This window comes from Arachis ipaensis, chromosome B3 (assembly GCF_059453495.1).
Source record: "Arachis ipaensis isolate K30076 ecotype BB chromosome B3, ASM5945349v1, whole genome shotgun sequence".
Lineage (NCBI taxonomy): Eukaryota > Viridiplantae > Streptophyta > Magnoliopsida > Fabales > Fabaceae > Arachis > Arachis ipaensis.
In genome coordinates, this window is record NC_142438.1 from 72,809,216 (window position 1) to 72,833,828 (window position 24,613).

Here is a 24,613-nt window from a genome sequence, read left to right on the forward strand (position 1 = left end):
TTCGTTTTATATGTTATGTGCTTATCCATGTTTGTGTCTTCATTACATGATCATTAGTAGTTAGTAACTATGTCTTAAAGTTATAAATGTCCTATGAATCCATCACCTCTCTTAAATGAAAAATGTTTTAATTCAAAAGAACAAGAAGTACATGAGTTTCGAATTTATCCTTGAACTTAGTTTAATTATATTGATGTGGTGATAATGCTTCTTGTTTTCTGAATGTATGCTTGAACAGTGCATATGTCTTTTGAAGTTGTTGTTTAAGAATGTTAAATATGTTGGCTCTTGAAAGAATAATGACTAGGAGACATGTTATTTGATAATCTGAAAAATCATAAAAATGATTCTTGAAGCAAGAAAGAGCAGCAAAGAACAAAGCTTGCAGAAAAAAAAAAGGAAAAAAAAAAAGAAAAAAATAGGCAAAAAAAAAAAAGAAAGAAAAAGAAAAAGCAAGCAGAAAAAGCCAATAACCCTTAAAACCAAAAGGCAAGGGCAAATAAAAAAGATCCCAAGGCTTTGAGCATCAGTGGATAGGAGGGCCTAAAGGAATAAAATCCCAGTCTAAGCGGCTAAACCAAGCTGTCCCTAACCATGTGCTTGTGGCGTGTAGGTGTCAAGTGAAAACTTGAGACTGAGCGGTTAAAGTCAAGGTCCAAAGCAGAAAAAAAAAAGAGTGTGCTTAAGAACCCTGGACACCTCTAATTGGGGACTTTAGCAAAGCTGAGTCACAATCTGAAAAGGTTCACCCAATTATGTGTCTGTGGCATTTATGTATCCGGTGGTAATACTGGAAAACAAAGTGCTTAGGGCCACGGCCAAGACTCATAAAGAAGCTGTGTTCAAGAATCATCATACTGAACTAGGAGAGTCAATAACACTATTCGAAATCTGAAGTTCCTATAGATGCCAATCATTCTGAACCTCAATGGATAAAGTGAGATGCCAAAACTATTAAAGAGGCAAAAAGCTATAAGTCCCGCTCATATGATTGAAGCTATGTTTCATTGATAGTTTGGAATTTATAGTATATTCTATTCTTTTTATCCTATTTTGATTTTCAGTTGCTTGGGGACAAGCAACAATTTAAGTTTGGTGTTGTGATGAGCGGATAATTTATACGCTTTTTGACATTGTTTTTAGTATGTTTTTAGTAGGATCTAGTTACTTTTAGGGATGTTTTTAATAGATTTTGTGTTAAATTCACATTTCTGGACTTTACTATGAGTTTGTGTGTTTTTCTGTAATTTCAGGTATCTTCTGACTGAAATTGAGGGACTTGAGCAGAAATCAGATTCAGAGGTTGAAAAAGGACTGTTGATGCTGTTGGATTCTGACCTCCCTGCACTCAAAGTGGATTTTCTGGAGCTACAGAACTCAAAATTGCGCGCTTTCAATTGAGTTGGAAAGTAGACATCCAGGGCTTTCCAGCAATATATAATAGTCTATACTTTGGCCAAGAATTGACGATGTAAACTGGCGTTCAACGCCAGCCTTCTGCCAAAATCTGGCGTCCAGCGCCAGAAAAGGATCCAAAACCAGAGTTGAACGCCCAAACTGGCACAGAAACTGGCGTTCAACTCCACAAATGGCCTCTGCACGTGTAACACTCAATCCCAAGCCCAAGCACGCACCAAGTGGGCCCCGGAAGTGGATTTGTACATCAATTACTTACTCATGTAAACCCTAGTAGCTAGTTTATTATAAATAGGACCTCTTACTATTGTATTTGACATCTTTGGATTACCTTATGATCCTTTGATCACGTTTTAGGGGGCTGGCCATATCGGCCATGCCTGGACCTTTCACTTATGTATTTTTAACGGTAGAGTTTCTACACTCCATAGATTAAGGTGTGGAGCTCTGCTGTTCCTCAAAGATTAATGCAAAGTACTACTGTTTTCTATTCAATTCTTCTTATTTTGGTTCTAAGATATCCATTCGCACCCAAGAACGTGATGAAGGTGATGATTATGTGTGACGCTCATCATCCTTCTCCCCTATGAACGCGTGCCTGACAAACACTTCCGTTCTACATGAATTAAGCTAGAATGAATATCTCTTAGATCTCCTAACCAGAATCTTCGTGGCGTAAGCTAGAATGATGGCGGCATTCAAGAGAATCCGGAAGGTCTAAACCTTGTCTGTGGTATTCCGAGTAGGATTCAATGATTGAATGACTGTGACGAGCTCCTAACTCGCGATTGCAGGGCGTTAGTGACAGACGCAAAAGGATAGTAAATCCTATTCCAGCATGATCGAGAACCGACAGATGAATAACCGTGCCGTGACAGGGTGCGTGAGCATATTATTCACTGAGAGGATAAGATGAAGCCATTGGCAAGGGTGATGCCTCCAGACGATTAGCCGTGCCGTGACAGGGCATTGGATCATTTTCCTGAGAGATGACCGAAAGTAGCCATTGACAGTGGTGATGTATCACATAAAGCCAGCCATGGAAAGGAGTAAGACTAATTGGATAAAGATAGCAGGAAAGCAGAGGTTCAGAGGAACGAAAAGCATCTCCACTCGCTTATCTGAAATTCCTACCAATGATTTACATAAGTATTTCTATCCCTATCTTATTATATTAAATTCGAAAACACCATTATCACTTTATATCTGCCTGACTGAGATTTACAAGGTGACCATAGCTTGCTTCATACCAACAATCTCCGTGGGATTCGACCCTTACTCACGTAAGGTATTACTTGGACGACCCAGTGCACTTGCTGGTTAGTTGTATCGAAGTTGTGACAATTATGAATTAAGATCAGAGCACCAAGCGTTGGAGCCATTACCAGGATTTGTTCGAGCCTGGAGATCACAATTTCGTGCACCAACCACCATTTAAATGATACTAAATCATGAGGTTCAAGCAAACTTTAATTGATATTCAAATGATTTATAAACCTTGTGAATTTGGTGATACTTTGATTGGTTATTTTGATTACTTGTAGGTGAAGAAAAGAAGAAAACAAGAAAGTGTGGCCTAAGAAGCGTGGCCCAAGGAAGAGAAGAGTGTGGCAAAGGAAACAAGGAAGCATGGCACATGGAAGGAGGAAGCACAACGCTCTCTCCAAGAGCGGAGCACTCTCTAAGGGAGCACAACAATGAACCAAGGAAGCAAGACTTGGATGCTACGCTCCCCTTGAGAGTGGAGCACAATTTTGAACCAAGAGAGAAAGGGGAGAAGAATGATGCTCCGCTCTTGTCAAGAGCATTATCGGGCTTCACTCAAAAATAAATTCAAGGAAGAAGTTTGCTAGTGAAAGCTACAAGGTTCGAACTCATGAGTAAGGGGGAGTGGGGGAGCGCTACTCACAAAGGAAATAAGCCAAAAATTGGCCAAAGGCATCCCCTAAGTTTCGAACCCAAGGCACTCCCACTCAATGCATGCACCAACCTTGTTTCCTTCACAAAGAAAAAGAGCCAGCAATGCCTCCCCAAGGTTTCGAACTTGAAACCTCTCCAAAGCAAAGGGAGTGCTACGCTCTTAGCAAGAGCAGAGCGCTACTTCCCTTGTTCCTTGGTGCATAAGGCACGATTTGACACGGCCCAGGGAGCTTGGTGCGCACAAGACAAGCTCCAAGACAAGGCAATGCTCTGCTCCCCATAAGAGCAGAGCGCTATCCTGAGGCACCCAACCTTGGCACGCAACAAAGAGGCCAAATGCAAGCATTGATGCTCCGCTATCACTACGAGCAGAGCACTCCACTGGGAGCAAACACTCTTGGGCTAAAATTGGACCAAAATTCAATTTAAATTCAATTCTTCACCAAATTAAAAAGCCCACTCCAAATTCTAAAATCTAAGAATAGAAAGTGTATAAATAGAAGCTAGTTTGATTTAGTGAGGACCTTTTTTTGCTTCTTTGAGAATTTTCATTTTTGTAATTTGGAGAGTTTTTACTTTGAATTTGGATTTCTGAGAATTGGGATGGAGAATTGATCTCTCTTCTTCCTTGTTCTTGCTTGAGCACTCTTTACTTCTTGTCTTGGATCTTAGGTGAAGAATTGAAGAAATTCTGTTTTAATCTCACCTTGATATCTCTTGTTTGTCTCTCTGCATAATTCTAGAAACTGTGATTTGATTGCAAATTCTGTTTACTACTTTCATTCTTCTCTTTTCTTCTGCAATTTACTTTTCTATTTCTTTTGCAATTGTTCTTGTTGGATCAAGGAAGGATTTGAGATCTAGACTTGTTTTCTAGTCTCTTCCACTCCTGAGATCTTCCATTTCTCTTTTAACTTCTGAAATTAAGCTACATTTACTTTCTGTTTTAAATTTTTCAAGCATTTTTACTTTTCTGTTTGAGATCTACTTCAATTCGATTCATCTTTTGCTCTTCTGCTTGTTGCAATTCACTTGTGATTGTTTAACTTCTGCAATCCCAGCTCCCTGAACCCTTTTACAATTCAAGCAATTTATATTCCTTGCACTTTAAGATTCATTCATTTACATTTCTTGCAATCTAAGCTTCTGCAATTTAATTTACTTGTTCTTTAAGATTCAGCACTTTTACTTTTTGTTCTCTTTAATTTACTGCAATTCTTCCCTCTCTCTTTACATTTCATGCAATTTAGCTTCTGTCAATTACAAACCACTCAAACCAATACTTGATTCGCTTGACTAAATCAACGACTAAACTAAAATTGCTCAATCCTTCAATCCCTATGGGATCGACCTCACTCATGTGAGTTATTATTACTTGATGCGACCCGGTACACTTGTCGGTTAGATTTGTGTGCTTGAAATTCATTTTCCAAAAATACACCATCAAGTTTTTTGCGCCGTTGCCGGGGATTGATTAGATTGACATTGATTAAGTGAAGTGGAGATCTAGATCAAGCACTTTTTCTTTTCTGTTTCCTTAATTTTTCTTCACTAACACACTAACTGTTTGAATTTTTGCTTAAGCTAACTAAAATTTCACTCTAGCAATGGATTGAAGTGTTACTATCTTTCTGGTTTTGTGTGATTTTTTATGTTTGGTTTGTATGTCAGGGACAATGGGAGCTATACACACCTTTTGTGAACAAGACGAAAGAACCCTCAGGAGATTAAGAAGAGCTGAAAGAGGGAAAGGCATTGTTGGAGAAGAGGATTCAGAAGAAGAGTTCCAAGATATGGAGGAACACTCAACAAACCCAACAAATCCACCAGGAGGAGTGATGAGCGGATATTTTATACGCTTTTTGGGGTTAATTTCATATAGTTTTGAGTATGATCTAGCTAGTTTTTAGTTTATTTCCATTAGTTTTTAGGAAAAATTCATATTTCTGGACTTTACTATGAGTTGTGTGTTTTTCTATAATTTCAGGTATTTTTCTGGCTGAAATTGAAGGAGCTGAGCAAAAATCTGATTCAGGCTGAAAAAGGACTGCTGATGCTGTTGGATTCTGACCTCCCTGCACTCAAAGTGGACTTTTTGGAGCTACAGAACTCGAAATCGCATGCTTCCAATTGCGTTGGAAAGTAGACATCCAGGGCTTTCCAGCAATATATAATAGTCCATACTTTGCACAAGGATAGACGACGTAAACTGGCGTTCAACGCCAGTTCTCTGCCCAATTCTGGCGTCCAGCGCCAGAAAAGGATCAAAAGCTGGAGTTGAACGCCCAAACTGGCACAAAAACTGGCGTTCAACTCCACAAATGGCCTCTGCACGTGAATTGCTTAAATCTCAGCCCAGCACACACCAAGTGGGCCCCAGAAGTGGATCTCTGCATCATCCATCATAGTTTACTCATTTTTTGTAAACCTAGGCTACTAGTTTAGTATTTAAACAACTTTTAGAAACTTATTTTTGTACCTCATGATATTTTAGATCTAAAATTTGTATTCTCTGACGGCATGAGTCTCTAAACCCCATTGTTGGGGGTGAGGAGCTCTGCTGTGTCTCGATGAATTAATGCAAGTATTTCTGTTTTCCATTCAAACACGCTTGTTCCTATCTAAGATGTTCATTCGCGCTTAACTGTGATGGAAGTGATGATCTATGACACTCATCACCTTCCTCAAATCATGAACGTATGCCTGACAACCACCTCCGTTCTATATACGATTGAATGAGTATCTCTTAGATTCCTTAATCAAAATCTCCGTGGTATAAGCTAGAACTGATGGCAGCATTCATGAGAATCCGGAAAGTCTAAACCTTGTCTGTGGTATTCCGAGTAGGATTCAAGGATTGAATGACTGTGACGAGCTTCAAACTCCTGAAGGCTGGGCGTTAGTGACAGACGCCAAAGGATAGTAAATCCTATTCCAACCGGATCGAGAACCAACCGGTGATTAGCCGTGCTGTGACAGAGCGCGTGAGCGTAGTTTTTACTGGAAGGATGGAAGGTAGCCATTGACAACGGTGATCCACCAACACATAGCTTGCCATAGGAGGACGTGCGTGCGTGAACAAGAAGACAGAGGAAAGCAAAGATTCAGAAGACAAAGCATCTCCAAAACTCCAACATATTCTCCATTACTGCATAACAAGTAACCTTTAATCCATGCTCTATCGTTTATTTGCAATTCAACTGATAAACATAATTGACTTCCTGACTAAGATTTACAAGATAACCATAGAGTGCTTCAAACCAACAATCTCCGTGGGATTCGACCCTTACTCACGTGAGGTATTATTTGGACGACCCAGTGCACTTGCTGGTTAGTGGTACGAGTTGTGAAAAGTGTGATTCATAATTCGTGCACCAAGTTTTTGGTGCCGTTGCCGGGGATTGTTCGAGTTTGGACAACTAACGGTCTATTTTGTTGCTTAGATTAGGAAAAAAATTTCTCTTTTTTGTTTAGAGTCTCTTTTTATTGTTGTGTTAGAATCTTAGAATCCTTATTTTCTTTTTAAAATCTTTTTCAAAAAAAAAAAATAATTTTTATATTAAATCCTGTGCCAAACTTTAAGTTTGGTATTTTCTTGCTGATTTTTCTGTGTTTTCAAAAATTTATTTTGGTTTTCTAAAAATTCTAAGTTTGGTGTTCTTCCTTTGTGTTCTCGTGTTCTTGTGAATCTTCAAAGTGTTCTTAAGTTTTCCTTGTGTCTTGATCTTAAAATTTTTAAGTTTGGTGTTCCTTGGTGTTTTTTCCCCCCAAAATTTTCGAAAATAAGGAACCTCAGATCTAAAAATTTTAAATCCTGTGTTATCTTATTGTTTTTCTCTCTCCTTTAAAAATTCAGATTTTTATTTCAAAATTTAAAATCTTTTTCAAAATCTCCTAACCACTTTCTCTCTCCTCACTTTTTCGAAAATCTATTACTCATTTTTATTTATTTTATTTTGATCTATTTTATTTTCGAAATAAATTAATAAATAAATAAATAAAAATATTTTTTCTACTTTACATCATCTCCCTTTCTCCATCATGGACCTAAGCGGAAATGAACAGTCCAGGAGGACTCTGGGGTCATATTCTAACCCCTTTACTGCTTCATATGGGAGTAGTATCTGCATACCCTCCATTGGAGTCAATAGCTTTGAGTTGAATCCTCAGCTCATTATCATGGTGCAGCAAAGTTGCCAGTATTCCGGTCTTCCACAGGAAGAACCTACAGAGTTTCTGGCACAATTTTTACAAATTGCTGACACAGTACATGATAAGGAAATAGATCAGGATGTCTACAGACTATTACTGTTTCCATTTGCTGTAAAAGATCAAGCTAAGAGGTGGTTAAATAACCAACCTAAGGCCAGCATAAAGATATGGAAACAGCTGACAGAAAAATTCCTGAATCAATATTTCCCTCCAAAAAGGATGACACAGCTAAGGCTGGACATCCAAGGGTTCAAGCAAGGAGATAATGAATCTCTTTATGATGCCTGGGAGAGATACAGAGAGATGCTACGAAAATGCCCCTCTGAAATGTTTTCAGAGTGGGTTTAGTTAGACATCTTCTACTATGGGCTTGCAGAAGGAGCTCAGATGTCTCTAGATTACTCAGCTGGTGGATCTATCCACATGAGAAAGACAATTGAAGAGGCTCAAGAGCTCATTGATACAGTTGCCAGGAATCAGCATCTGTACCTAAGTAGCAACCCTTCCATGAATGAAGAGGTTAAAACAGTAACTGCTGAACTCAGTCCTGTAAAACAAGCTGCTGAATTCAATCAGCAATTGGACTTTCTAACAAAGCAGCTAGCCGAATTTAAAGACAGGCTACAAGAGACAAGGATGGCTAATATACATATGGACGAAAAGTTTAAGCAAACAAAGCAGCAGCTGTCAAGGCAAATAGCAGAAGAATGCCAAGCAGTTCAACTAAGAAGTGGGAAAACATTAAATACCCCACCTCAAGGCAGCAAAAAGCTAAGAAATGAGCAAACCACCAAAAAATCACCTGAGGACAGTAAGAGCCCAGGGAAAAATAATTTTGGTGCTAAAACGCCAGAAAATTGGTGGAAGGCTGGCGCTGAACGCCCAGACCATGGCCAAAACTGGCGTTCAATGCCAGTTACAAAGCAGGACTGGCGTTCAACGCCAGAAATGGGCAAGGATCTGGCGTTGAACGCCCAAAATGGGCAGGATCTGGCGCTGAACGCCCAAAATGGGCACAATTTTGGCGTTCAAATGCCAGGAACAGACAAGGAGTTAGCTTCTCACGTCACTCCAGCTTCGAACTCTGGCACTCAATTGCCAGTGAGGGATCAGACACACACAAGTGCTGATGACAACCCCTCTAAAAAGGCTTCTTCAACCACTTCTGTAGGCAATAAACCTGCAGCAACTAAGGTTGAAGAATATAAAGCCAAGATACCTTATCCTCAAAAACTCCGGAAAGAAGAGCAAGATAAGCAATTTGCTCGCTTTGCAAATTATCTCAGGACTCTTGAAATAAAGATTCCATTTGCAGAGGCACTTGAGCAAATACCTTCTTATGCCAAGTTCATGAAAGAGATCTTGAGTCATAAGAAGGATTGGAGAGAAACAGAAAGAGTTCTCCTCACTGAAGAATGTAGTGCAGTCATTCTGAAAAGCTTTCCTGAAAAGCTTAAAGACCCCGGGAGCTTCCTGATACCATGCATATTGGAAGATAATTGTACCAAGACAGCTTTATGCAATCTTGGGGCAAGCATCAACCTAATACCTGCATCCACTATCAGAAAGCTTGGTTTAACTGAAGAAGTTAAACCAACCCGGATATGTCTTCAACTTGCTGATGGCTCCACTAAATACCCATCAGGCGTGATTGAAGACATGATTGTCAGGGTTGGGCCATTCGCCTTTCCCACTGACTTTGTTGTGCTGGAAATGGAGGAGCACAAGAGTGCTACTCTCATTCTAGGAAGACCCTTCCTAGCAACTGGACGATCCCTTATTGACGTCCAACAGGGGGAAATAACCCTGAGAGTCAATGATGATGAGTTCAAGTTGAACGTTGTCAAAGCCATGCAGCATCCAGACACATCAACAGACTGCATGAAAGTTGATCTTATTGACGCCTTGGTAGAAGAGATCAACATGGCTGAGAGTCTTGAATCAGAGTTGGAAGACATCTTTAAAGATGTTCAGCCTGATTTGGAGGATTCAGAGGACATGAAAGAGCCTCTGAAATTTCTTCTGAAAGAGGAAAAACCTCCTAAACCCGAGCTCAAGCCATTACCACCATCCTTAAAATATGCATTTCTAGGAGAAGGTGATACTTTTCCAGTGATCATAAGCTCTGCCTTAAATTCACAGGAAGAGGAAGCACTTATTCAAGTGCTAAGGACACACAAGACAGCTCTTGGGTGGTCCATAGGTGACCTTAAGGGCATAAGCCCAGCTAGATGCATGCACAAAATCTTATTGGAGGATAATGCCAAACCAGTGGTGCAACCACAGAGGCGGCTAAATCCAGCCATGAAAGAAGTGGTGCAGAAAGAGGTCACCAAATTACTGGAGGCTGGGATTATTTATCCTATTTCTGATATCCCCTGGGTGAGCCCTGTTCAAGTCATCCCAAAAAAGGGAGGCATGACAGTGATTCATAATGAAAAAAATGAACTGGTTCCTACAAGAACAGTTACAGGGTGGCGCATGTGTATTGACTACAGAAGGCTCAATACAGCCACCAGAAAGGATCATTTTCCTTTACCATTCATAGACCAGATGCTAGAAAGACTAGCAGGTCATGATTATTACTGCTTTTTGGATGGCTACTCAGGCTAACCAGATTGCAGTAGATCCCCAGGATCAAGAGAAAACAGCATTCACATGTCTATCTGGAGTGTTTGCTTACAGAAGGTTGCCATTTGGGCTATGTAATGTGCCTGCAACCTTCCAGAGATGCATGCTCTCTATTTTCTCTGATATGGTGAAAAAATTTCTGGAAGTCTTCATGGATGACTTCTCAGTATATGGAGACTCATTCAGCTCCTGTCTTGATCACCTGAAACTTGTTCTGAAAAGATGCCAAGAAACCAACCTAGTTTTAAACTGGGAAAAGTGTCACTTCATGGTGACTGAAGGAATTGTCCTTGGGCATAAAATATCAAACAAGGGAATAGAGGTGGATCAAGCAAAAATAGAGGTAATTGAAAAATTACCACCACCTGCCAATGTTAAGGCAATCAGAAGCTTTCTGGGGCATGCAGGATTCTATAGGAGGTTTATAAAGGATTTTTCAAAAATCGCAAAACCTCTAAGCAATCTGCTAGCTGCTGACACGCCATTTGTGTTTGACATAGAGTGCCTGCAGGCGTTTGAAACGCTGAAAGCTAAGCTGGTCACAGCACCAGTCATTTCTGCACCAGACTGGACATTACCATTTGAGCTAATGTGTGATGCCAGTGATCATGCCATTGGTGCAGTATTGGGACAGAGGCACGACAAGCTTCTGCATGTCATTTATTATGCCAGTCGCGTTCTAAATGATGCCCAAAAAAATTACACAACCACAGAAAAATAACTACTTGCAGTGGTTTACGCCATTGACAAGTTCAGATCATACTTAGTAGGATCAAAAGTGATTGTGTATACTGACCATGCTGCTCTTAAATATCTACTCACAAAGCAGGATTCAAAACCCAGGCTCATCAGATGGGTATTGCTTCTGCAAGAGTTTGATATAGAAATAAGAGACAGAAAAGGGACAGAGAACCAAGTGGCTGATCATCTGTCCCGGATAGAGCCAGTGGAAGGGACGTCCCTCCTCTTTCTTGAGATCTCTGAGACGTTTCCTGATAAGCATTTATTTGCCATTCAGGAAGCACCATGGTTTGCCGATATTGCAAACTATAAAGCTGCAAGGTTCATACCCAAGAAGTACAACAGGATACAAAAGAAGAAATTAATTACTGATGCAAAGTACTACTTGTGGGATGAACCTTATCTCTTTAAGAGATGTGCAGACGGAATTATCCGTAGGTGTGTGCCTAGAGAAGAAGCACAGAGGATCCTGTGGCATTGCCACGGATCTCAATATGGAGGCCATTTCAGAGGTGAGCGAACAGCCACCAAGGTCCTCCAATGTGGCTTCTATTGGCCCACACTCTATAAAGATTCCCGAGAGTTTGTACGTAATTGTGACAGTTGCCAAAGAGCTGGTAATCTGCCTCATGGTTACGCCATGCCTCAACAAGGAATCTTGGAAATTGAGTTGTTTGACGTATGGGGAATTGACTTCATGGGACCTTTCCCACCATCATACTCAAACACTTATATTCTGGTGGCAGTTGACTATGTATCAAAATGGGTTGAGGCTATTGCCACACCCACCAATGATACTAAAATAGTGCTGAAGTTCCTCCAGAAACATATCTTTAGCAGGTTTGGTGTCCCTAGAGTACTAATCAGTGATGGGGGCACTCACTTCTGCAATAAACAGCTTTACTCTGCCATGGTTCGGTACGGAATTCGCCACAAGGTGGCCACTCCATATCATCCACAAACCAATGGGCAAGCTGAAGTCTCTAACAGAGAATTAAAGAGAATCCTGGAACGGACAATAAATACCCGTAGAAAGGATTGGGCACGGAGCTTGGATGATGCTCTGTGGGCTTACAGGACAGCATTCAAGACCCCCATAGGGACATCTCCATACCAACTCGTGTATGGTAAGGCATGTCACCTGCCCGTGGAACTGGAACATAAGGCCTACTGGACAACCAGATTCCTAAACTTTGATGCCAAATTAGCAGGAGAAAAACGATTGCTCCAGCTAAATGAGCTAGAGGAATTCAGATTCACAGCTTTCGAAAATGCCAAGCTTTATAAAGAAAAATAAAAAAAATGGCATGACAGAAAGCTGTCATCTAGAATCTTTGAACCAGGACAGAAGGTCCTATTGTTTAACTCTAGACTCAGGCTATTCCCCGGGAAACTAAAATCCCGGTGGAGGGGACCATACGTGATTACAAGTGTATCACCATATAGTTATGTGGAGCTTCAAGATATTGATTCTGATAAGAAGTTCATTGTCAATGGACAGATAATCAAGCATTATCTTGAAGGCAACATTGAGCAAGAATGCTCAAGGATGAAGCTAGATTAAAAGCTCAGCAAGGTCCAGCTAAAGACAATAAAGAAGCGCTTGCTGGGAGGCAACCCAGCCATGGGGCAACAATCCTCTAAGCATTTTGCCCTATTTTTATTTTTATTTTTATTTTTATTTGTTTATACAGAGTTCATTAACAACAAGGTAAATAATCATTTACAGAAGACCTCAGCACACAAGACAAAGAAAAAGAGCTCACTGGCAAGAAAACGCCAGTAAAAGTATATTTTGGGCATTCAACGCCTAAAATGGGCATCCACTGGGCGTTGAACGCCAGTAATGGTAGCAATCTGGGCGTTCAACGCGAGAAAGGGGCACCCACTGGGTGTTGAACGCCAGTAATGGCAGCAGCTGGGCGTTGAACGCCCAGGAGAGCAGCATTTGGGCGCTGAACGCCCAAAACAGGCAGTGTTTGGGCGTTCAAACGCCAGGAAGGCAGGGAGGAGCCAAATTCATTTTTTCCACACGTATTTCCATTCTAATTTCAAATTTTATGTTTCAATGCATGATTTTTACATGAACATGTTAAGAACCCTGATTTCTAAAATCCTTAATTTCTAAAAATCCCTCTTTCCAAATTCAATCCAACTCTTCTCAAATCTTTTCTGAAAACAAATCTATCTTTTTCACTTTAAAATCTTTTCAACTAATCCATATCTTTTTCAAATCTCCATATTATCTTTTTCAAAATTCAGATTTATCTTTTTCAAAAATCTATCATATCTCTTCAAAATTAAACTATATCTTCTATCTTATCTTTTTCAACTCAATCTTTTTATCTTATCTTTTCCAATTTTTCGAAAACCCACCCCCCATCCCTTTAAATTTGGGTTCGGCCTCCCTCCTCCTCCATCAACAATTGCACCTAGCTCTCCTTCTATCCCTCTCCTTTCTTTTCTTTTGCTTGAGGACAAGCAAACCTTTAAGTTTGGTGTGTTTATCCGAGATCACTAAGATCATGGCTCCTAAAGGAAAACAACCCACTCCAAGAGGCAAGAAAGAGAGCGTTCCAAAACCACTTTGGAATCAAGGGAAGTTCTTATCTAAAGAACATTCAGACCATTATCTTAAAATAATGGGTCTGAGATCAGTGATCCCGGAAGTTAGATTCGATCTGAAAGAAGATGAATATCTGGAGATCCAGGAGCAAATTCGAATCAGGAACTGGGAAGTCCTAGCTAATCCTGAAACGAAAGTAGGAAAGAACATGGTCCAGGAGTTCTATGCTAATATGTGGCAGACTGAAAAGCAAAAACTATCTGGAACTGCCTTCTATGAATTTCGGACCATGGTCAGAGGAAAGATTGTTCATACCACCCCTGACAAGATCAGAGAGATCTTAAAGCTACCTCAGCTAAAGGACGATCCAGACTCCTTCAACAGGAGGATGATGAGAGTAGACATTGACCTGGATAAGATTCTAGAGGACATATGTATCCCTGGAGCCAGGTGGACCACCAACACAAAGGGTGTCCCAAATCAACTCAAGAGAGAGGATCTCAAACCAGTCGCCAGAGGATGGCTAGACTTCATTGGGCATTCTCTGTTGCCTACTAGCAACCGTTCTGAAGTCACAGTTAAAAGAGCAGTGATGATCTATTGCATCATGATGGGAAAGGAAGTGGAGGTTCATCAGTTGATTTCAGCTGAACTCTACAAAATTGCTAACAAAAATTCTAAAGAGGCCAGGTTGGCTTATCCAAGTGTGATTTCTCTGCTCTGCAAGGACGCTGGAGTGAGGATGGGAATAACTGAGTATATCTCAATTGAGAAGCCAATCACCAAAGCATCAATGGAAAAACAACAAGCACAGGATGATCCCATCAAGAAGAGAGCACAGGAATTCCTCCCAGAGATCCCTCAATCTGAATACTGGGAGTATCTTGAGACGTCTGTTACCAAGATACAGGAAGCTATGGAGCAAATAATAAAAGAACAGAAGGAACACAGTCAAATGCTGACCTATATGTTTAAAGAACAAGAGGAGCAAGGGCGTGACTTAAGGGAATTGAAGCGCCAAAAGTCTTCTCTTGTAGGACCGAGCACCCCAAGGATCAGAGGAACCCCCGTTTCCCCAGAATAAAGGTTGTTAATTTCCAATTTCTGCCTTAACTCTGTGACAGTGTCCTTATAGAAGTTTACCTTAGGAGTCATATAGTAGTAATTAGTATCTATTTTGATTTTATCTCCAATTAAGCTATAGTTTATTTTTCTCATCATCAGCAAACATGAATAAAGTAGTAGATCTTTTGAATAAGAGGCAATAAAATTTCGAGTTTTAATAAGAGAAATTCTAATTAGTTAAATGTGGTGGCAATGCTTTCTGTCTTCTGAATGAATGCTTGAACAGTGCATATGTCTTTTGAATTTGTTGTTTAAGACTGTTAAATATGTTGGCTCTTGAAAGAATGATGAGCATGAGACATGTTATTGATAATCTAAAAAATCATAAAAATGATTCTTGAAGCAAGAAAAAGCAGCAAAGAACAAAGCTTGCAGAAAAAAAAAATAGAAAGAAAAAGAAAAAGCAAGCAGAAAAAGCCAAAAGCTCTTAAAACCAAAAGGCAAGGGCCAATAAAAGGGATCCCAAGGCTTTGAGCATCAGTGGATAGGAGGGCCTAAAGGAATAAAATCCTGGTCTAAGCGGCTAAACCAAGCTGTCCCTAACCATGTGCTTGTGGCGTGAAGGTGTCAAGTGAAAACTTGAGACTGAGCGGTTAAAGTCAAGGTCCAAGGCAAAAAAAAAAGAAGAGTGTGCTTAAGAACTCTGGACACCTCTAATTGGGGACTTTAGCAAAGCTGAGTCACAATCTAAAAGGTTCACCCAATTATGTGTCTGTGGCATTTATGTATCCGGTGGTAATACTGGAAAACAAAGTGCTTAGGGCCACGGCCAAGACTCATAAAATAGCTGTGTTCAAGAATCATCACACTGAAATAGGAGAATCAATAACACTATCTGAATTCTAGGTTCCTATAGATGCCAATCACTCTGAGCTTCAATGGATAAAGTGAGATGCCAAAACTGTTCAGAAGCAAAAAGCTACTAGTCCCGCTCATCTAATTAGAATCTGAGCTTCACTCAAAAACTCTGAGATATTATTGCTTCTCAACCTATTAGTCTTCTATTTTATTTGTCTAGTTGCTTGAGGACAAGCAACAATTTAAGTTTGGTGTTGTGATGAGCGGATATTTTATACGCTTTTTGGGGTTAATTTCATATAGTTTTGAGTATGATCTAGCTAGTTTTTAGTTTATTTCCATTAGTTTTTAGGAAAAATTCATATTTCTGGACTTTACTATGAGTTGTGTGTTTTTCTGTAATTTCAGGTATTTTTCTGGCTGAAATTGAAGGAGCTGAGCAAAAATCTGATTCAGGCTGAAAAAGGACTGCTGATGCTGTTGGATTCTGACCTCCCTGCACTCAAAGTAGATTTTATGGAGCTACAGAACTTGAAATGGCATGCTTCCAATTGCGTTGGAAAGTAGACATCTAGGGCTTTCCAGCAATATATAATAGTCCATACTTTGCACAAGGATAGACGATGTAAACTGGCGTTCAACGCCAGTTCTCTGCCCAATTCTGGCGTCCAGCGCCAGAAAAGGATCAAAAGCTGGAGTTGAACGCCCAAACTGGCACAAAAACTGGCGTTCAACTCCACAAATGGCCTCTGCACGTGAATTGCTTAAATCTCAGCCCAGCACACACCAAGTGGGCCCCAGAAGTGGATCTCTGCATCATCCATCATAGTTTACTCATTTTTTGTAAACCTAGGCTACTAGTTTAGTATTTAAACAACTTTTAGAAACTTATTTTTGTACCTCATGACATTTTAGATCTAAACTTTGTATTCTCTGACGGCATGAGTCTCTAAACCCCATTGTTGGGGGTGAGGAGCTCTGCTGTGTCTCGATGAATTAATGCAAGTATTTCTGTTTTCCATTCAAACACGCTTGTTCCTATCTAAGATGTTCATTCGCGCTTAACTGTGATGGAAGTGATGATCTGTGACACTCATCACCTTCCTCAAATCATGAACGTATGCCTGACAACCACCTCCGTTCTATATACGATTGAATGAGTATCTCTTAGATTCCTTAATTAGAATCTCCGTGGTATAAGCTAGAACTGATGGCAGCATTCATGAGAATCCGGAAAGTCTAAACCTTGTCTATGGTATTCCGAGTAGGATTCAAGGATTGAATGACTGTGACGAGCTTCAAACTCCTGAAGGCTGGGCATTAGTGACAGACGCAAAAGGATAGTAAATCCTATTCCAACCGGATCGAGAACCAACCGGTGATTAGCCGTGCTGTGACAGAGCGCGTGAGCGTAGTTTTCACTGGAAGGATGGAAGGTAGCCATTGACAACGGTGATCCACCAACACACAGCTTGCCAAAGGAGGACGTGCGTGCGTGAACAAGAAGACAGAGGAAAGCAGAGATTCAGAAGACAAAGCATCTCCAAAACTCCAACATATTCTCCATTACTGCATAACAAGTAACCTTTAATCCATGTTCTATTGTTTATTTACAATTCAACTGATAAACATAATTGACTTCCTGACTAAGATTTACAAGATAACCATAGAGTGCTTCAAACCAACAATCTCCGTGGGATTCGACCCTTACTCACGTGAGGTATTACTTGGACGACCCAATGCACTTGCTGGTCAGTGGTACGAGTTGTGAAAAGTGTGATTCATAATTCGTGCACCAAGGAGCAGCCAATAACAACAACAATCCACCACAGAGAATAATTTTGGCCTCCTACACATTTACAAATCCTAGACATTGTAGGAGTAGCATTCTTACCCCAAATGTTAATGCAAATAACTTTGAACTGAAGCCACAACTCATCACCTTGGTTCAAAATAACTGCTCTTATGGAGGAGGACCACTTGAAGATCCAAACCAACACTTGTCTACTTTCTTAAGGATTTGTGACACTGTTAAAACCAATGGTGTGCATCCTGACAGCTACAAGCTACTGCTATTTCCATTTTCTCTCAGAGACAAAGTTACTCATTGGTTGGAATCCTTCCCAAGAGATAGCATCAACAATTGGGACGATCTAGTGAGCAAGTTCCTTGCCAAATTTTACCCACCTTAAAGGATCATCAGGTTGAAGACTGAAGTACAAACATTCACACAAATAGACACTGAACCCATCTATGAGGCATGGGAGAGATACAAGGCTCTAATCAGGAAGTGCCCTCCTGAAATGTTCAATGAATGGGATAGGTTACAGAATTTTTATGAAGGCTTGACATTGAAATCTCAGGAGGCATTGGATAACTCAGCTGGAGGCTCTTTGCAGTTCACGAAAACTGTAGAGGAAGCCCAAAATCTCATTGATATGGTGGCTAACAACCAGTATTTCTTTGCTCACCAAAGGCAACGCCAACCATTACAAAGGAAAGGAGTGATGGAGTTGGAAGGAGTGGACTCAATCCTAGCTCAAAACAAAATGATGCAGCAGCAAATTCAACAACAATTTGAGCAAATGGCCAAAAGGATTGATAGCCTCTAAGTTGCAGCAGTTAACACAAGCTAACCATCATCCACATGGGGGACAAATGAAGAAACTAAAGATGATCAACAGCAAGAACAAGTCCAGTATATGCACAACCAAAATTCTGGGCCAAATGAGATTTATGGTGACACCTACAACCCCTCCTGGAAGAACCACCCCAACCTCAGATGGGGAGACAATCACAATCAAACTCAACAGCCATGGCAAAGGACTTCAAATCAAAAAATTTGGAAAAACACAAACCACAACAACCAGCAAAACAATAACCAAAACACATACAGAAAACCACAAAATACTTACCCCAGCTCTAACCATCATCCATCCAATAACCAAGCCACCAATCAAAACACTTACCCTCAACTCTCAACACCCCACAACCAACCACTCTCACAAGACTCTCAGAAGATCACCAACTTGGAGATCTTAATGGAGAAAATGATGAAGCACCAAGAGATGACAACAAAGAACCAGGAAGCTTCCATGAAGAATATGGAGAGGCAGATTGGACAGCTTTCCAAGCAAATTGCCATTGAGAGTCCTTTAAGCTCACTCCCAAGTGACACCATTCCTAATCCAAAAGAGGAATGCAAAGCTATACAGCTAAGGAGTGAAAAGATCTTGATAAAAGATGAAGGAGCAACCAAGAAGCCAAAGGAAAATGACAAGAAACAGGGTGAAAAAGAGGAAGCCAATGATGAGGATGTAACAGCAAGCAAGAAAACTCAAAATCAGGCTCAAGAAGAGGAAGACCAGCCACAAATTTCAAGAAAAGGAAAGGAAGCAATTGAGGAACCAACCAAGGATCAAAGGCAGGGAGTGAACTTCACACCTCCATTGCCATATCCCCAAAGATTCAACAAGGAGACTAAGGACCAACACTTCCCTAAATTTCTCAAAATCTTCAAGAAATTAGAGATCAACATTCCCCCGGCTGAAGCACTAAAGCAAATGCCCCTATACGCCAAGTTTTTGAAGGAGCTTATTAACAAGAAGAGAAGTTGGCAAGAGAATGAAACTATACTGCTCACTGAAGAATGCAGAGCATTAATGCAGAAAGGACTCCCCCCTAAACTTGAAGATCTTGGAAGTTTCTTTCTACCTTGTGCCATTGGTAGTATGACCATCAACAAGGCACTGTGTGACTTAGGGGCTAGTATCAATCTGATGCCTTCCTCTCTAGTGAAAAAGCTGTGCATAGAAGAAGTGAAACCAGTACAGATGTCTTTAGAATTGGTGGACAAGTCAGTGATTTGTCCCAGGGGTGTGATTGAGAACCTTCTAGTGAAGGTAGAAAAATTCATATTCCCTACAGATTTTGTGGTCTTAGACTCAGATGAAGATAAAGCTGATTCCATTATACTGGAGAGACCATTCTTGGCCACTGTTAGGGCCATTATAGACGTAGAGCAAGGAGAGTTAACCCTCAGAATGCATGATGAAAGCGTCACCCTGAATGTATTTCCAGAAACACATCTCATTGATGAAAAGAAAGACTGCATGGAAACTGACAAGGAAAACTTACAGTGGAAGGAAGGAATTAACAAGATGATCAGGAGTTACCTTCCAAAGCAAGAAATAGATAATACAGTAGGGCAAAAAGAGAAAGAGATTGTACAGAGTGATGAAGAAATTCAAGAAGACATTAAAGTATTAGTCAATGAGAAGAAAAGTCCCAAAGTGAAGCCCACTGTCCAGGAAAAAGGGGCAACAAAAAGAAGGAAGAAAAATAAGAACAAAACTAAAAAGGGTTGGAAGAACAAAAAGATTCTAACAAAGGGATTCTCCAAGGGTGATGAAGTACAGTTGATTTATCAACAACTGGGGGCAATCCAACAAGATGATGACTATTATACTGTCAGCAAAATACTCTCGCTAGAGCATGCCGAAATTGAACATCAAGAAACCAAGAAGAAGCTCACAGTCAGGGGGGATAAGCTGAGACACTACAGTCATCAACCACCATAAAAGAGGGGTCCAATGTCAAGCTAATGACAATAAAAGAGCGCTCCATGGGAGGCAACCCATGATTTAAGATTCTTGTTCGTTTTTGAATTCAATAAATTATGATCACCTTAGCATGATTTTGAATTTTATTAGACATACTTGACAGATGCATACACTGTTTTGAAACACATGCCACAGTTCTAAGTTTGGTGTGCTTGACAGCACACAAATATCAGCTTTTCAAGCATTCTTAGATCATAAGCTTATTCATTTCGATGAAGTATATGGCCAAACATTAAGTTTGGTGTCTGCATATGTACCAAATTTCAGAAGTATCAACTTTTGTTCATAGAATCAAAGTCATGCATAGATGAATCATACATTGTTTCATTTTAGGAATTTATGTTAGAAAATGAATTAGAACTTAGGATGAATGTATCAATTGTGATGAATTGCTTGCTTTTGACATTAATCCCTTAGCAAGAGACAAGTTTAGTGTTCACCAAACCTTGGTTCACTAAGTAAGGGACACAATTGATCTTTTATGACTAAGGAACATAATAAATAATCTAAACATTCACCACTTCATCACCGTGCTGCAGTTGTGTCCTATAGTTTACCATTTTGATTTAATTAGGAAAAAGAAGGTTAAGGTGAAGACAAGATGAAGACACGGCTATGACAAGCCAAGAGAAAAGGATCACATGTGCCTAGAGAGGTGTGCCTACCTTGGAAAGCAAAAATCTGCATGCTAGTCACCTTGAAGGATGAACCTTATACAACCAATAGGAAGAGAATCCTTGTCAACCCTCAAGAGAACATGCAAGCCGTTCATCTCATGAAGTTACTATGTTGTTCAACTCAATCTCCACCCTTTATAAGTCATGACTGAATTCCTCTTCAAGTATGGTCTTCGTCCAAAGCTTTAATGCCTTGCCTATAAATAAAGTTGAGATATCTCATGCATCACATGTTCCTACAAGTCTTCCTTACAATCATAAGTCCTTGTTCCACCTTGTGCAATCCTAAACACGTCCCACTCCCCTCTCAACAGCAACATTTCTTTCTTCATTCTCTTTACATTATAAAACCGTACCTCAACCAACCACAAATCCACCCTTGCCTCCTCCCTCTAATTGAATTCATGGCTTCATCAAGTTCAAAGAGAAGACAAGGGAAGGAACCAATGGTAACCGAACCCCCATCCTATGATACAAGGAAGTTTAGATCTCAGTTTCATGAAAGAAAATATCATAGACTCATGAAAACAAAGCACATCATTTATGAGAGGGGTTTTGAGCTGAGGGACGGGGAATACCCCATCATGAGGCAAATCACTAGGGAAAGAAGGTGGGATTTTCTATGCGATCCTCTCACCAAGATTAGTGCAGTCATGATCAGAGAATTTTATGCAAATGCTGTGAAAGAGAGTGAAGACAGCATTCCTTACAAAAGTTTTGTTAGAGGAGTTGAAGTGAATTTCAGTCCAGCATCCATTACAAGGGCCTTGAAGTTGAGAACCATAACTTATGAAGAGCTCAACTATGAGGCCAGACTGCAGGGAGAGAATGACCCTTATGAGATCTTACAGGGGATATGCTTGGAAGACACAGACTGGGAAAGAGATTCAAAAGGAATCCCAAGCCAATTGAAAAGAATAAATCTCATTCCTAAGGCCAAGGGGTGGTATGAGATAGTAAGGAGATCTATATTCCCTACTGGAAACACCTCAGGGGTCACAATCAAGCGAGCACTCTTGACATACTGTATCTTACATGGGGGAGAAATCAACCTTTCACAACTCATAGCTGACAGTATTCAAGAGATAGCTGAGAGCACAAAAAAAAATCAACTAGGCTCGGTCATCCAAGAACCATTCTAAGGCTATGCAACAAAGCTGGAGTGATTTTTGAAGATGAGGACACAGAGAAAGTAAAAAAGGGGACGGGAATCACAAAGAGAAACATGGAAGGAATTACTGAGGATGATGATCAAGAAGAAAGACCCCAAAGGAGAAGAAGATCAGAGGAAGGGGAAGAGCAAGCTCACAGTGCCATAGATATGAGTCAACTACAAAGAGCTCTTGAGAAAATATCACAACAAAATGTGAGAGAACAAGAGCAATATTCAAGGCACCAAGAGCAATATCTAGAGCACCGAGAGCAATATTTGAAAGATAGAGAACAAAATGAAGCTTGGCAACACAGAATGGAGGAAAGACAAGAGAGCTGGTAGCAACAAATGATGGTCCAACAACAAGAATTTCAAGCCAAGATTCTTGAGGGGCAAAGAGAACAAACAACAAAACTTCAAGATTCATATGACAAAATGTTCCTGACCCAAGCCAAATATGGGGAATATACTCACAACTTGTATCAGTGGAAAAACATTTATCATACTATTGGAGAGGTTAGACATGTGCAACAATTAGAGTATGATGACAATATGCAAGCAAGGTTGGAGTATTTGACCCACAATATGCCAGCACTAGATCCACAAATAAAACCATTTGATCAGTGCCAAGAGTTTTGAGACCGACAGAAAGCAAGGTCTCATCATTACACAGAGGTAATACATGAAAGATTGGAGGTAGTTGGGCTCTCAGGTCTTATAGATCCTGTCTGGGATAGAAGGTGCCCTAGTGAAGAAACTCGGGACTACTCCAAGCTCTGGAAGAGAAAGAAGAAGAGAGAATTAAGCAATAACCAGGGACATGACAACTAGAAGGTGGTGAAGTTCTTTCATAATTTTAAATTAAATAAGGAAGATGTATATCTGAAACATGATATACCTCCAATTGTTCTTTGTTTTGCATATGTTTTCAGCTTAAAAGTTATCTGCATAATAATTGTCATCCTTCATTAGCTTGAGTATTTTGTTTTGTTCCCCTTGCTGTTTGAATAAAAGAGAGATGTTTGATTTAGAAAAGTAATTGTTCAATGTTACAAAAGTTAGAATGAAAGTTAGTGGTGGTATGTGTTTGATTCAATTGTTAGCTCACAAAATAAATGCTGCATAATGACATGTTACTTGAAGCTTAAGATAGTTGCTGCTATGATCCTTCAATTAATGAAAATCCCTTGAAAATAAATCAAAACAGAAAGAAAAAGAAATAGAAAAGCCAAAAAGTGGCAAAGAAACAAACAATAATGCTAGACACCAATAGCTTGGACCCTAGGACATATGCCTGTGGTGTTTGTGTACTAGGATATGCTTGGACAAGTAAGTTCTAAGGAGTATTTCAAAACTTGGCCACTTAGATCAATTGATTTGGGATTGCTAACTGAAAGTCCACAATAAAGAGCAACCTAGCTACAAAACACTTAGTTATCCAAAGAGATGCTGGGCATCAATGATCTTAGGAAGAAAAAGGTGAGCCATGTGTCTGTGGTGAAGGAATGTTGAGTATAATTAAGCCAAAGGCTACTGCAACATTTGCCACCAAGCCTTCAATAAGAAATAAGCTCTCTAAGCAAAAGAAAGAAGGAAAAGTTAACAAGGGAAGTAAGCAAAAAGTAAGGCATTGTAGCAGCAACCTTAGTGAACCCTTGAGGAAACATTGTTTGTTTAACAGCAAGTAATAAATGAGCTACTATTGATCTGCATAAAACCCCATGAACCAAGTTCAACTATATGCTAAATAAGGACATGCATACTTCTCTATTTCATTTTATCTTCTCTTATGTTTAATGCTTGTTTGGGGACAAGCAAGGTTTAAGTTTGGTGTTGTGATGACAAGTCATCTTAGCCTAGTTTTACTAGTCTTTTTCTTTGTTCTTATTAGGTTTCATTCACTTTCTTGCATTGTAAGTAAGTAATTTGGAATGCAATTGCATGGTTTCTTTGAATAAATCAACCACCATTTAAATGATACTAAATCATGAGGTTCAAGATAAATTTAATTGATATTTAAATGATTTATAAACCTTGTGAATTTGGTGATACTTTGATTAGTTGTTTTGATTACTTGTAGTTGAAGAAAAGAAGAAAACAAGAAAGCGTGGCCTAAGAAGTGTGGCCCAAGGAAGAGAAGAGTGTGGCAAAGGAAACAAGGAAGCATGGTACATGGAAGGAGGAAGCACAGCGCTCTCTCCAAGAGCGGAGCACTCTCTAAGGGAGCACAACAATGAACCAAGGAAGCAAGACTTGGATGCTACGCTCCCCTTGAGAGCGGAGCACAATTTTGAACCAAGAGAGAAAGGGGAGAAGAATGATGCTCCGCTCTTGTCAAGAGCATTATCACGCTTCACTCAAAAATAAATTCAAGGAAGAAGTTTGCTAGTGAAAGCTACAAGGTTCGAACTCATGAGCAAGGGGGAGTGGGGGAGCGCTACTCACAAAGGAAATAAGCCAAAAATTGGCCAAAGCCATCCCCCAAGTTTCGAACCCAAGGCACTCCCACTCAATGCATGCGCCAACCTTGTTTCCTTCACAAAGAAAAAGAGCTAGCAATGCCTCCCCAAGGTTTCGAACTGAAAACCTCTCCAAGGCAAAGGGAGTGCTACGCTCTTGGCAAGAGTAAAGCACTACTTCCCTTGTTCCTTGGTGCATGAGGTGCAACTTGACACGGCCCAGGGAGCTTGGCGGGCACAAGACAAACTCCAGGACAAGGCAATGCTCTGCTCCCCACAAGAGCAGAGCGCTA

General features: G+C 40.1%; 1 pseudogene; it reads left to right on the plus strand.

The window, feature by feature from the left end:
* The first annotated feature begins 21,112 nt into the window (after nt 1-21,112).
* Nucleotides 21,113-22,692, plus strand: LOC148571114 (uncharacterized; annotated as a pseudogene).
* The last annotated feature ends 1,921 nt before the right edge of the window (nt 22,693-24,613 follow it).